Source organism: Petaurus breviceps, unplaced genomic scaffold (assembly GCF_028583685.1).
Source record: "Petaurus breviceps papuanus isolate PSGF00001 unplaced genomic scaffold, PetGlider_PUasm1.0 174, whole genome shotgun sequence".
In the NCBI taxonomy this organism is placed as follows: Eukaryota; Metazoa; Chordata; class Mammalia; order Diprotodontia; family Petauridae; genus Petaurus; species Petaurus breviceps.
The window spans coordinates 25,884,138-25,898,528 of record NW_027185761.1 but is presented as its reverse complement, the minus strand read 5'-3'; the positions used below and the strand labels follow the sequence as shown (position 1 = coordinate 25,898,528).

The 14,391-nt window shown below is 39.7% G+C and overlaps 1 long non-coding RNA gene across 4 annotated transcripts in view; it reads right to left on the bottom strand.

Moving 5' to 3' along the window:
• Positions 1 to 14,391, bottom strand: part of LOC138158085 (uncharacterized) — a 39,100-nt gene that overhangs the window by 19,494 nt on the left and 5,215 nt on the right. For 2 of the 4 annotated variants that reach the window (XR_011167550.1, XR_011167547.1), the window contains exons 2-5: positions 9,376 to 9,515; positions 8,571 to 8,728; positions 7,514 to 7,633; positions 3,873 to 4,013 (exon numbers count right to left, since the gene is read on the bottom strand). This is a non-coding gene — a long non-coding RNA (uncharacterized lncRNA). The remainder of the gene's footprint in view (positions 1 to 3,872; positions 4,014 to 7,513; positions 7,634 to 8,570; positions 8,729 to 9,375; positions 9,516 to 14,391) is intronic. The other 2 variants (XR_011167549.1, XR_011167548.1) reach the window with 2 other exon arrangements.

The window sequence follows — 14,391 nt, the reverse complement described above, 5'->3', positions numbered from 1 at the left end:
TATTTAAAAAAATTTGAATACATAGGTATAAATGAATTTTTTCCTTAAAATTATAAGAAGCATCCAGGTATCTAGGTGGTGCAATGAATAGAGCATCGGCCCTGGAGTCAGGAGGACCTGAGTTCAAATGCAGCCTCAAACAACTGACACACTTATTAGCTGTGTGACCTTGGGCAAGTCACTTAACCCCAATTGCTTTGCCTTCCCCCCTCCAAAAGAAAAAAATTATAGGAAGCATCTACCTAAAATCATCAGCCAACATAATTTGTAATGGGGATAAACTAGAAGTCTTACCAATAAGATCAGGAGTGAAACAAAGATACCCATTATCACCAATATTATTCTATATTATACTAGAAATGTTAGCAATAGCAATTAGAGAAGAAAAAGAAATTGAAGGAATCAGAATGAGCAATGAGTTAATAAAACTATCTCTTTCTGCAGATGATATGATAATTTACTTAGAAAATTCCAGAGATTCAACTAAAAAAAAGCTAGTTGAAACAATAATTTTAGTAAAGTCACAGGATATAAAATAAAACCACATAAATCATCAGCATTTCTACATATCACCAACAAAACCTTGCAAGATGAGATAGTAAGAGATACTCCATTTATAATAACCATAGATAGCATAAAATACCTGCCAAGACAAATCCAGGAACTATGTGAACATAATTATAAAACACTTTTTGTACAAATAAAGTCAGATTTTAATAATTGGAGAAATATTCAATTGTTTATGGGTGGGCAAAGCCAATATAATAAAAATGACAATTCTACCTAATCCTTTTTTTTTTCACTTTTTGGAGGATGGAGGGCAGGGCAATTGGGGTTAAGTGACTTACCCAAGGTCACATGGCTAGTAAGTGTGTCAAATGTCTGAGGCTGGATTTAAACTCAGGTCCTCCTGACTCCAGGGCTGGTGCTCTATTCACTGCGCCACCTAGCTGCCCCTACCTAATCTATTTTTTCAATGCCATCCCAATTAAATCACAAAAAATAATTCTATTAAGCTAGAAAAAAATAATAACAAAATTCACTTGGAAGAACAAAAGGTCAAGGATATCAAAGAAATTAATGAAAAAAAAAATGTAAAGGCAGGAGGTTTAGCAGTACCAGATCTTAAAGTATATTATAAGAAAGTAATTATATCTGGTATATTGTATCTAGGGCTGGCTAAGAAATACAATATATAGTAGTAAACTATTACAGTTACCTTGTGTTTGACAAATGTAAAGATTAAGCTATTGGGATAAGACTTCACTATTTGGTAAAAAAAAAAAAAATGTTGGAGAAACTGGAAAACAGTCTGGCAGAAACTAGGTATAGACCAATATCTTACACTATTTACCAAGGTATGGTCAAAATGCATTCATGATCTAGATATACAGAGAGATATTATTAGTAAATTAGAAGAACATGGACCATATTACCTATCAGACTTATTAATAGGAGAAGAATTTATGAATAAACAAAAGACAGAGAACATTGTGAAATGCAAAATAAATAATTATAATTACATTAATTTAAAAAGGGTTTGTACAAATAAAACCAACATAGCCAAGAGCAGAAAGAAAGCAGAAAATTGGAGGGGGGTGGAATTTTATATACAGTTTCTCAAATAAAAGTCTCATATCTTAAGTATATGGAGAATTTTGTCAATTTATAAGGATATGAGTCATTCCCCAATTGATAAATGATCAAAGGATATGAACAGGTAGTTTTTGGATAAAGAAATCTGCTCTAAATCTCTATTGATTAGAGAAATGCAAATTAAAGCAACTTGGAGATATCATCCCTCATCTATCAGATTGGCTAAAATGATAGAAGGGAGAAATGGTAAATGTTAAAAGGGATGTGGAAAAATCGGGTCACTAATACACTGCTGCTGAAACTGTGAACTGATCTAACTGTTTTGGAGAGTAATCTAGAATTATGTCCAAAGAGTTATAAAACTGTGTATACCTTCTGACCCAGTAATACCACATTAGGTCTGTATCCAAAGGTGATCAAGGGAAAAGGAAAAGAACCTACATGTTCTAAAATATTTATAGCAGATTTCTTTGTGTTAGCAAAGAACTGGAAATTAAGGGGATGCCCATCAATTGTGGAATAACTAAACAAGTTGTGATATATGATTGTGATGGAATACTACTGTGCTATAAGAAATGATGACTAGATTGAGTTTAGAAAAACATGAAAAGACTTGCATGAAATAATGAAGAGTGGGGGTGGCCAGGTGGCGCAGTGAATAAGAGTGCCGGCCCTGGAGTCAGGAGACCCAGGATCGGTTCTGGCCTCAGATACTTAACACCCACACAAAATAAGTGGCCGTGTAACTTTGAACAAGTTACTTAACCCCAATTTCTTTAAAAATAAAAAGAAATAATGAAGAGTGAAATGAGCAGAACAAAGAGAATGTTGTATACAGCAACAGCAATATTACTCGAAGAATAACTATGGAACAACTAAGTTATTCTGAGTATTATAAATATTCAAATCAACTACAAAGGACCTATGAAGGAAGATGTTATCCACTTCCAGAGAAATAACTGATAAGTAGAAGTATATGTAATATATATGTATATATGTATGTATGTATATACATATGTGTGTGAAACAGTAACCTTCTCTACTGTGTAGTAGGGAGGGAGAGAGACAGTTTGGAACTTAAAATGTGATAAAAAAAAATAAATAAAATAAAACATTTAAAGTATGAGTCATGGTCCTCACTAGAAAGGAGGAAGGGAGCCATGGAAGTCTTTGGAGAGAAGAGACAATTTGGAATAGCTACCACAGTGAATGAGATAAGGAGTTAACTAGTAGACACAGATAACAGCACAAGTATAGGAGTTAAAAAAAAAATAGTGAAAGTATTCAGCAGTAGGACAAAGGTTTTGAAAGCAAAGGATAAAGGAAAAGTTGAAATAATTCACCTAGGTATCAAGATTGGGAAATGTAGAGTGTAGTCTGGGAATTTGTTATGATCTAGGATAGTGCTGAGGTATTAAAAGTCATAGTGAAGAAGAGCAGGTTTAAGAGGGGCAAGGGATAGAAAGAAATGGAAAAATAAAAGATCATGATGAGATAAAGGAAACTTGGAGTTCTTGAACACGAAAGTGGAATACTAAGTGTGATGTCCAGATCAGAGATGAGTATCAGAGGTGGAATGTCAGTTGACATAGGACCCAGGAAGTAAGTGGACTAAGGAACTGAGAAGTTAGTCATCTGAGGAGACATCAGCATATATACTGAAATCCAGAATGAGGCCAGAATGTGAAGAGGAGGGAGAATGTAACCAGTAGATGATGGACAACAGAATCTGGATTGGGTGATAAATTTGGATTTCATGGATCTCAAAGGAAGAGAAGTTGCTAAGTGGTGGCAGTAGTAGGATAATCTAGAAGTGGCAATGGTGAATAGGAAGTATTCATCCCACCAGGATGAGTATATCAAGGGGGGATGACTGCAAGTGCATCAGTACTAGAAAGAATAGCCAGAGATGCAGTGTTAGCCAGGGATTAATGAATTCTAGAAAATATAATGAGCAATAGAGGATGTGTTAAAAAGTAAAAAGGAATTTTGTTACATATGGAGCAGGCATTCCAGAAGACCCGGTGAAAGGGACAGGCCTATCTAGGGTGGGACACTGGGGTAGGAGGCAGGGTTGAGGTTGATGAGAATGGGGAAGTAGACACCTCGGGTTGGGAAGAAAGCTTTGTATAGAGAGAGTAATAAGTGGTAACCAAGAGGTCTTCAGATGAAGGCAGATATTAGAAGATTCAAGGTCACACCTCCAAGTTTCCACACAGCCCCCAGCTACTCAACTTGTGGTGTTGCTATTTCACATGTAACGTCTGGAAGCTTACCAGGTTTGTTCCTGGCCAAGAGGGTGCCATGTCCAGGGCTCAATGCCAAGCCTGAAGGGCTGCCTTGTGTTTGTCAGGTGTTTGGAAGCCTGGCAAGTCAAGAAGAAGCCTGGATGCCTAGCAAGGAGGTCAGAAACGATCCTGTTAACAATGAGAGAAATGCAAATTAAAACAATTTCAAGGTTCTATGTCATACCCATCTGATTGGCAAAACTGTCAAAAAGGGGAAAACAATAAATGCTAGAGAAGCTATGGAAAAAATATTAATATACTGTTGGAGTTGTAAAACTGGCCTAGCTATTATGGAAAGCAATTTGAAACTATACTCCTAAAGCTATTAAACTGTGGGTACACTTTGATCCAGCAATATTGCTACTACCACTATACCCCAAAGAGATTAAAGGAGGAAAAGGATCCACATGTGTAAAAATACTTATAATAATTTCTATTTGGGGAGCAGGAAGTTGGAAATTGAGGGGATGCCCATCAAATGGTGATGGCTAAACAAGTTTTGGTATATGAATGTGGTGGAATACTATTGTGCTATAAGAAATGATGATGGGGACAATTTTGTAGAAACCTATAAAGATCTGTATGGACCAATACAGAGTGAAGTTAATAGAATAGGAGAATAATTTATATAATAACAATAATGTTGTAAAGACAAACAACTCTGAAAGATTTGGGAACTTTGACCAGCAAAATGACTAACCACAATTAAAAAGGACTCTTAATAAAACATGGTGTCCACCTCCTGATATAGAGGTGAGGGACACAAGTACAGACTGAGACATTTTTTTGAACATCACCAATTTGGGAATGTGTTTGCTATGTGGTTTAACAGGAGTTTTGTTTTTGTTGCTTTCTCAATGCATGGGAGGCGGGGAGAAGTGACAGGAAGGAAGGTGGGAGGGAGAGAAGGATCTTCATTTGAAAATAAAATGTAATTTTTGAAAGCTTCAAATAAACTGCAAAAACAGGAAATCCTAAACAAAAGATGGAGATTTGGGACACATCACTATATAAAGTAATAGGCAAGACTAGATCAACTCTCTAAGAAGGAGCAAAAGAAAGGCTAAAGCTTGGAAGAGACTCCTAATTGGAGAATGTGAGAAAGAAGAGGTCCCAACAAAAACAGAAAATAAATTATTGGGGATAATAGAAAAAGAAAAGAACAAGGTGGTGTTCTACAAGGAGAGGTAAGCAAAAAGTTCAGGAAGGATTTTTACTGAGTGACAGTGACAAATACCATGAAGAGATCCAGGGGACTGAGAAAAGGCCACTGACTGGGGCGTCACTGGGGACTGAGTATGGAAGTCAGACTTTTCACAAGTGTTAAGGAGGAAACAAGGTAAGGTAAGAAATGATAGCAGTGTTTTTAGGTTTGTCTTTGATAACCCTTGACTTCCTACTTGACTGGAGGATTTGTCTTGTGTGACATCTTTCATCCCATACATTTAATGTCACCAGAGAGAAGAACAATCTCCTACCAGGATGTCAACTTGCATTGAGCATACTGAAATAAGGGCTGAATGTGGTCATGTGAAATAAGGGCTGAAGGAAGAATAAGATGGAAACACTGCTGGGACAGAACTGTGTTAATCTGATTGAATGTGAATGTGATGTCAAGGGTGAACCACAAATATGCTAAGGGTGTCTCAGAGGAAATGGGTGGTGAGGACACAACATGAAGCTTATGTGTAGAAGAGAGGAATAACCTAGAGGTGGCCATAGTAGCAGATTAGGGTTTTCCAGATAGGGGACAAAGCTTAAAGGAAGAATAAAAGAAACCAGCAGGGAGGAAGAAGCTAAAAATGTAAGAGAGGGAGGAGATGGGTAGAAGGAACCAGGAAAGGGTGGAGTAGATAGAAGGAAAAGGGCAAAAGGGTTTTCTGCCCAATCATATGACAAGAACAGCATCATTTCCCTCAGCCAGGTGAACATCTGCCTGAATGAGTCTTCCCTTAGAAGTATACCTCCAGTAACTTAAAGACCATAGCACTGGAAGCTAGAGAGAGCCAGGGAGCAAAGTCATTGAACAACCAGCAGATGGAGAAATAATAAATTTCAGAATCTTTCTCCATTCCAGTCCACCCAAGTCATTTGTTGAACCACAGGGCAAACTCTGTGCCCTGCATTATTACATGCCAACAGTACCCTCTACTGAATACAGCCAATATTACACAATCCTACAACAAGAAAGGTTTTTTTTTAGCAAACTTCATACAGCCAAGACTGAGAAAATTCTTGTAGTTTCCTGAAAGGTCATTCTCATTTAGAAACATGTAAATGTATTTGAACCTTGTGGATTCCATAAGTATCTACTCAGTATAATCACAACACCTACTAGGTGCTGTACTAATATTCCGCTAGTCCTTAAGTACTGCCTTTGCATAAGCTGGCCTAGTACTTGGACTGCCCTCCATTCGCACTGCAGAATTCCTACCTTTCTTCAAACCTCAGCTCACAGCACTATTTGCTAGAGACCAAAATCCAACAGTTATCTGCCCTCAGGGAATTTACATTTTATTGAGAGGAAACATTACACAGAAAATTAAATGCAAAATATATACAAAGTAATTTGATGAAGGGGTAGTGGGGCACAAGTCTAATATGAGAAGTAGTTTATTAACAATAGGGCAGGGATTTCAGAGAACTGGGTGGAATTACAGAGGAAGGGTGGAATAGAGTTGAATGGGGACATGGTAGGAATAAGACTGATGGTATACAGAAGTACAGAGCAGAGAAGGGAGCTTTGACCTAGGCAATCTAAAACATGGAATCATAGATTTTGAGCAGAGTCACTTAGTCTAGGGGTGGGGAACCTGCAGCCTTGAGGACACATATGGATGTGGCCCTCTAGGTCCTCAAGTGTGGCCCTTTGACTAAATTCTAATTTAGTCACACTTGAGGACCTAGAGGGCCACATGTGGCCTGAAGCCACAGGTTTCCCCACCCTGGATTAAACCTTTGCAGTAGCAGGAAAAGTGGTAACATTTGATTATCAGCCCCTGTGGTTGAGGGAGACCACCATCAGTCTGATGGTAGAGACAGAAGTCAATGGAATCCTAGAATCTATCTGGTTATTGAGGGGTGAAGAATGTTTGAAATATTCACCTTCTAATTCTTCCTCAAGTTAGTTCAGTCCCTAGACTCACTCTAATGTTGCAGCATTTTACATGGAATGGGGAGAGAGAGCTCAGAGGATCTTTAATTCTAGAGAGTGGTGGCCATTGTGGAAGGGTAGGGGTGGTAGTAGGCAAGGGGTAAAAAATATATCAAATATGTTCTATTTTCCCTTTCTGTTACCTTTTGGTTAGGTTTCCATGGAAGTATTATAAATTCTGAAAGTATCTGGCTACAACTAGAATATCCATGTTTTTATTCATCGTCCCTCATTCAATACTTTAATAAACTACTACTTTTTCAATATTTTGTTCAGTTATAAAGTCCATAGAATAATATAATCCACTGATTTGAGTGTAATAGTTATAGGGAAGAAAAGGGAAGAGTTGCACCCAACTAGGGAGGGGATTGATGGTTGCCCAATGAAAAGTGATGACAAATTGGCTTTGGGGGTGGGTCATTGGAACTTATTTATCTTTCCTAGGATATTTGATCCTAAAATGTCTAAGTCTTACCTTACTGAACAGCTTTTGGTGAAACATGATTTTCAGGAGCCTTGCTTGCATTTAAACAGGGATTCTTTAATGTCATCAGCAATGAAAGAGTCATTTCACTAGTGTGGTACTTTTCCATTCCTTTATGGAGAAAGAGTGGAGAAAGGAAATTGGCTGTCATTCCTACATGATTCTGCCTACTGCTTCTATTGCCAACTATAACTGTTAATTTCTAACATGCACTCACAAACCCTCACAGCCACATGCAGTCTTGACAGTCTCTAAGATACAACTTAACAAGTTGGCTCCTCTGTCTAAAATCTACACATGATTAAAAGAATCAGTGAGGGGCGGCTAGGTGGCAAAGTGAATACAGCACCAGCCCTGGAGTCAGGAGGACCTGGGTTCAGATCCAGCTTCAGACACCTAACACAAAAAATAGCCATGTGACCTTGGGCAAGTCACAACCCCAATTGCCCTCCAAAAAGCAAAAAAAAAAAAAAATCAGTGATACCAGACTTAGGAGAGTGCACGAACCTCACCTTGATGAGTTAGGATATCTTGGCTTGTATAAGATAATCAGAGAATGGGTGGATGAAATGCCTGAGCTATTGTCATAGATCTTTGAAAAAAATCAATCAGTCCTCAAGCATTATTAAGCATCTTCTGTGTTCTAGGCCAGGAATGGGGAATCTATGGACTTCTAGGTCCTTAGGCTTGGCCTTTTGACTAAGTCCAAGTTTTACCGAACCAATCCTTTTATTAAATGGAATTGTTTTGTGAAGTTTGGAATGATTTAGTCAAAGGGCCATATGTGGCCTTTAGGCCACAGGTTCCTGTATCAGCAATGCCATATTCACAATGCCTATAGAGATTACAAATATGCTGATATAATTATCCATCACAAAATACGTCAGGTTTGCCATTTGGGGAAATAAACTAGAAAATTTATTAAGATACCAAAAGACTGAGTCCCAAAACCAGAAAGTGAAAGCCATCAGAGTAGTTATGATATTGGCACAGGTAGATAAAGTAGAAAGCACCCACATTTTCAAGCCTTTAAAACAGAACAGGCTACCTCAGGCAAAGGTCCTCCTCTCCCCACTCACAGCAACCACCCAGCATCCTGGAAGCACGCTCCCAGCAGCTCCGGCCCCTGGCAGTGCTCAGCAGGAGTCCTTAGCAGAAAGTCCTGCTCCCAGCAGCTCTGGCCCCTGGTAGTGCTCAGCAGGAGTCCTAACTCAAAAAAAAAAAAAAAAAAGGGCAACCGCAACCGCTGCCAACCGCCAACAGCAGGACCGTTAGCTCGGCTTTCACTTTTTCTCGCTTTCCGCTTTCTCTTGCTCTGCTATGTCAGCACGTCCATGGGGCATGGAAGATCTTGAAATCCCATAACCCTTACAGTTCCCCACCCCTGTCTAAGGCACGGAAGATACAAAGACAAATATGAAACGGTTCCTAAGCTCAAAAAGCTTACATTTTACCATGGGAGATAACACGTACAACTATCAATATATACAAGACATATGAAAGGCAGACCCTAGGTAACCTTGGATGGGGAGGCTCAGCAGCTGAGGGGACCAAGAAAGGCCTCCTGCAGAAGGCAGCAAGTAATAACAACTGACAGTTATATAACATTTTACATACATTATCTTGTTTGAGCCTTAAAAACAATTCTTTGAAATAAGTAATATAGGTATCTTTACCCTAATTTTACATGTAAAGAAACTGAGGCTGAGAGGTCGAGGAAGTATTGAAGGTAAAATGTGAACCCAAATCTACCCGATTCCAGGTCCAGCACTCTGTGTGTCGTACAATGCTGCCTTGCCTGTTAAAGACTTTAGCTTGAAAAGGCCAAGGTCCCCCACTGCATCCTGGGTTACCTCCAGTTGTCCTGATCCATATGTGGCCACTGTTCCCAGATGGCTCTTGAGGAGAAAGTGAAGCTGGTCCTCCTTCACTTAAATCTGATTCACTGCATGTCATGGCACCATCTCGCTGATTTCTTGGTCCTCTTCAAGAACTAAGGACAAACAGCAGCACAAGAGAAATGCTTTAGAACTACCAAAGGGTAAAGTTAACCTGGATTTTCAAAAAAGACAAGATTGTATAGACTGCAGGAATATTATAGACTAGTGAGATTGACTTCTGGAAAATTTCCAGAATATATTATTAAAGAAATAGTTTGCAACCTTCTAATCTAGAAAAAGAAGCAACAATCACTACGAGTCAAAATGCTTTCATCAAGAATAGGTCAAAACATTTTCATTTCCCTTCCCTTGCATATGATAGGTACTTCAGAATTGAACTAAAGAGGCTTAGTTAAACCTGCAAATGCTATATGGATTGCCTGGATCTCAGTCAAGCATTTGACAAAGTCTCTGATGCTATTCTTATGGACAAGATGCCCATGATTATCTACTGAAGGAACTAGTCTTGTTTAGTTCCAAAGAAGAGAAGACCTACTGGAGGAATATGGTGTCTGTTTTTTAAGTATCTGAAGGGCTGTTACATGGAAGAAGCAGGTTCTGCTTATACTCAGGGGGCACAATTTAGAGCAATGGGTAAAACATGAAGAAAAATCCAGAGCTATTCACAAGTGAAATGAGCCACATCTGGTGATTTGAGCTTCTAAAGTCTCTTCCAACACGGACACTCTGTGATTCTAGCGAACAGAATTTGAAGTCAACTATGAACCTCAAATAACCAAGGTGAGAGCACACTTGTGCATCTGAGTCAAGGGTCAGCAACCTTAGCCCTAAAGCCCTGAGCCAGTACCAGTAATAACATGTAAACACTGGGAGTGGAGGGTGGGGGGTTGGGGTAGGGTAGGAGTTCATTCTGAAGGTCCTCTCCCTATACCTGCTCTACCTGCCAGCCAGTCTACCTGCTCCCCTCCCTAGCTAGGCTCCCAGCTCCCTAAGCCATTACACCCCTCCTTGTGTATGCCCCTCTCTTGGAATACCTTCCCATCTCAACCTCTATTCCTGGTAAACAACCTAACCTGTAGACCCCAATAAGTGGGATGCCAAGGAGTAGCATAATGATTTTTGACCACCTGGGTAATGATCAAGGACTGAGGCCAATAGTAAACTCAGTCCCCGCCTTCCCTGACATTATCCTCTTCTGTCCTCCTTCTAAGATCCTTCCTCATTTGGGGTACAATGTAAAGAAACCTTGATTTAGAGTCAAGTACCTGAGTTCTGCCATTCGCATGACCTTGGGTAGGACATTTCTCTAAGCCTTGGATTCTTCATTTTGAAAATAAAGTTGTTACACTCAATGACTTCTAAGACCTTTCTCATCTCTAAATCTGTGATCCTACAGTCCTAGATTTATTGCTCTGGTTCCACCTTCTAATGACTACTGAAATCAATTTTTCTCCTGAAGACTTATTTCTTGGCACACTCTCCAAGACTGGTTGCTTCTCATCTCTGACACTAAGAAAGGCATGGTAAATGCCAAATTCCCCATAATTAACTGCATTTTTTCCCCAAAGTCTGCCATTTCAATTATTATGACTATGGAGAGCCTCTATCGAATATAATCTTTATATCCTTTATATTGCTTTTAAAAACTTTCTACCTTTTAATTAGGGTAGCTAAGCAGTGCAGTGGATAGAGTGCTGAACTTGAGTATCTTCCTGATTTCAAACCTAGCATCAGACACATATTAGCTGTGTGACCCTGGGCAAGTCATTTAACCCTGTTTGCCTCATCAATAAAATGAGCTAAAGAAGGAAATGGCAAAACACTCTGGTATCATTGCCAAGAAAACCCCAAATGGGGTCACAAAGAATCAGACTCAACTGAAAAATTAAAAAAAAAAAATTTTAAAGCAGAGTTAAGTAACTTGCTCAAGGTTACACGGCCAGTTATTTCTGGGTGTGGTGCTGAGTATCTGAGCCCGGATTTGATCCAGGTCATCCCAACACTGGAGCCGGTGCTCTTACTCACTGAGCCACCTGGCCGCCCCTAAAAACAAAATTTTTAATTGTCTCCAAATTATGAAAGTGGAAGTTAATCTAGCTTTTAACAGGAAGGGCTTGTCTTGGTTCAGAATAGCTGCAAACAGCAGTGGGCAAAAAGAGAGACTAGCACTTGGGGGTTTCCTGTCTAAATCTTTAAATACTTTACTATTTACATTTGATATGGAATCAAAATATGAGTTCTCAGCACAACCAGTACAAATGACCACTAGGTGGCAGATGTGTTTCACTACTGCAGTATCCTGCTAGCATCTAGCTAGAAATGGACCTACTTTGTAGTATGAATTGAGTCAGTATATGGTTCCTTTCAAAGTGAATGAACTTCACTTTGAGATCACAGGATTGTAGATTTGGAGCAGAAGGGATTCTGAAGGACATCCAGCCCAACCCACTCATTATAGAGCTGAGGAAACTCTGGTTCAAAGTGACTTGCCCAGGGCCACACAAGAGGTAAATGACAGAGGCAAGATTTGAATCCAGGTCATCAGAATACCAAAGCAGTGTTCCTTCCCCTGTACCACAGTGATTCTCCTTAAGGGAAGCTGCTTATTAAAAGGAAATGTGAGTATCAAAATTCTTGTATACTCTTGAAAATTCACAATTATATTAATTCTATGAACAAGAGACTTCAGACGAACTATATTAGAAAAGATAATTTTTTTGGATTTTCAAAAATAGGCTTTGGTTTTAAAAGAGCTTTGGGAAGTGAACAAATCTTAACTTGTTCAAGCCAAACGATAGAAAACTTATATTCACTACAATAGCCAACAGCTGATTATACAAAGTACTGCTAGATCTTGAGAATAACACTCAGTCAATCAATCGACAAGCATTTCCTAAGCCAGGAATAGGGCCAAATGCTGGAGACAGTAAGACAACAAGCTAAACAGCTCCTATCCTCCAGTGGTTTGCTTTCTAACGGGGGGTTCAACATGTACATATAACCCATATATACATGACATATACAAGCGCCTATAAGGTAATTTAAATATTTGCTGAGCAAGATTGTGGAAATACTTTTCTCCTACTTCTAAGTCCAAAAAAGGTTTTCCTGCAAGGGGTTACATTTTAGTTAGGCCTTAAATAATGAATGGGAGCATCTTTCCTATCATCTACACCCTTCCTCAAAAAAAAAAAAAAAGCAATCAACCAAGTAGTATTACCAACATCTAAAAATGGTCAGGACCTGAGGAGCAATTAGTCAAGTAGGAAGAGAGCCAGTGTTGTAAAATAACAATAATGGTGATGATAGCAAACAAAGATCTTTGCAAAGTACTTTATATCCCCAGTTGTAGAGAGTACCCAGGAGGAGAGAATGGTCAACAGTGACAAGCAGCAGATAAGTTGAGGACAAGAACTGGAAAGAGATCATATGATTTGGTGATTAAGAAATCACTAGTAGGGGTGGCTAAGTGGAGCACTGGCCCTGGAGTCAGGAGGACCTGAGTTCAAATTTGGCCTCAGACACTTAATACTTACTAGCTGTGTGACCTTGGGCAAGTCACTTAACCCCAACTGCCCTGCCTTCCCCCTCCAAAAAGCAAGCAAGAAAGAAAGAATCAGTAGTAGCTTTGAAAAGAGCAGTTTCAGTTGAGTGATGAGATCAGAAGTCAGCTTAAACAGTTGAGTGAGTGGGGAAAGGTAACAAGATTGAATAGCTTTTTCCCAAGAAGATAGGCTGAGAAAGGGAGAAGATATTTAAGATGATAGGGTCTAGGGAACATGACAGCTAGACAACAAAGTGGATAGAGTACCACACCTGGAGTCAGGAAGACCTGAGTTCAAACTTGGCCTCAGATACTTACTAGCTATATGACCCTGAAAAAGTTACTTAACCGTTTGCCTCAGTTTCCTCATCTGTAAAATGAGCTGGAGAAGGGAATGGTAAATCATTCCAGTATCTTTGCTGAGAAAACCCTAATGGGGTCACAAAGAGTCAGAAACAATTGAAATGACTGAACAACAGGGTCTAGAAAAGGTTTTTGTTTTTTTTAAGATGAGGAAGACTTTGGTGTATCTGAAAGCAGCAGGAAAGAAACCAGTAAATAGGAAGAGGTTGAGAGCCAAGATGGCAGAGCAGCAAGAAGTCCAGCTCGATTCCCCTAACACAACTCCTCCACAAAGATCTAGAAAATGTAACAGCAGATGAAGTCCTGATTAGGAAATCCAAGAAAAATCATTGTGAGTCATATTTCCAACCCAGGTCAGAATAGGGAGACAGAGAAATCTGTGGACCCCGGAGATGGGGTCTGGCAAGGGGTGTACCACACACAGAATTACAGTGCATAGGAATGAAAAGAGGACCAATCGTGCACCAGAACAAGGAGACGTCCCAGACCCATATAGGAGGGCCCTGACCTTGTGCAGGATGCAGAAACAGGTACCAAGGGGTGACTCTCTTGCTCACTATCTAGTTCCAGGTCACAGATCCAAGGCCTGTGTGTCAAGGAGACAATCCAAGGTGAGGAGCAGTCATGAGTCCTAGGCTGAGAGCAAGGAACAAACCCCCAAGAGAGAGATAGGGTCTTAGTTCCAGCCCAGTTTAAAGCCTGCAGTGGAAAAATCAAGGTCTGTGTTTCCCCAGACCAAAGGGAAGCTTTCAGTTCCATCACTCTGAACTTGCAGAGCTTTCCACTTGACTGACAGTGACTGTAGCCAGGAGCACTCTACTGGAACTTCCAAGCAAAGGTAAAGTCAGCAGAACTGTTGCGAAACCCCAAACCTAAGACTGGAACTTATAGAGTTCGGACCAAGAGGGCAGTGATCAGACTTTGCCCTGGATCAGAACCATTCTGGAGCACTGAAAGCTTACAAGACCTGAGCTGTCCCTAAGATCCCAGAATGACACAACACTCAATGTCCCCAAGAATGTAGAAAGACCTGAGGAGACAAAAGTTTAGCTGAGGCACTC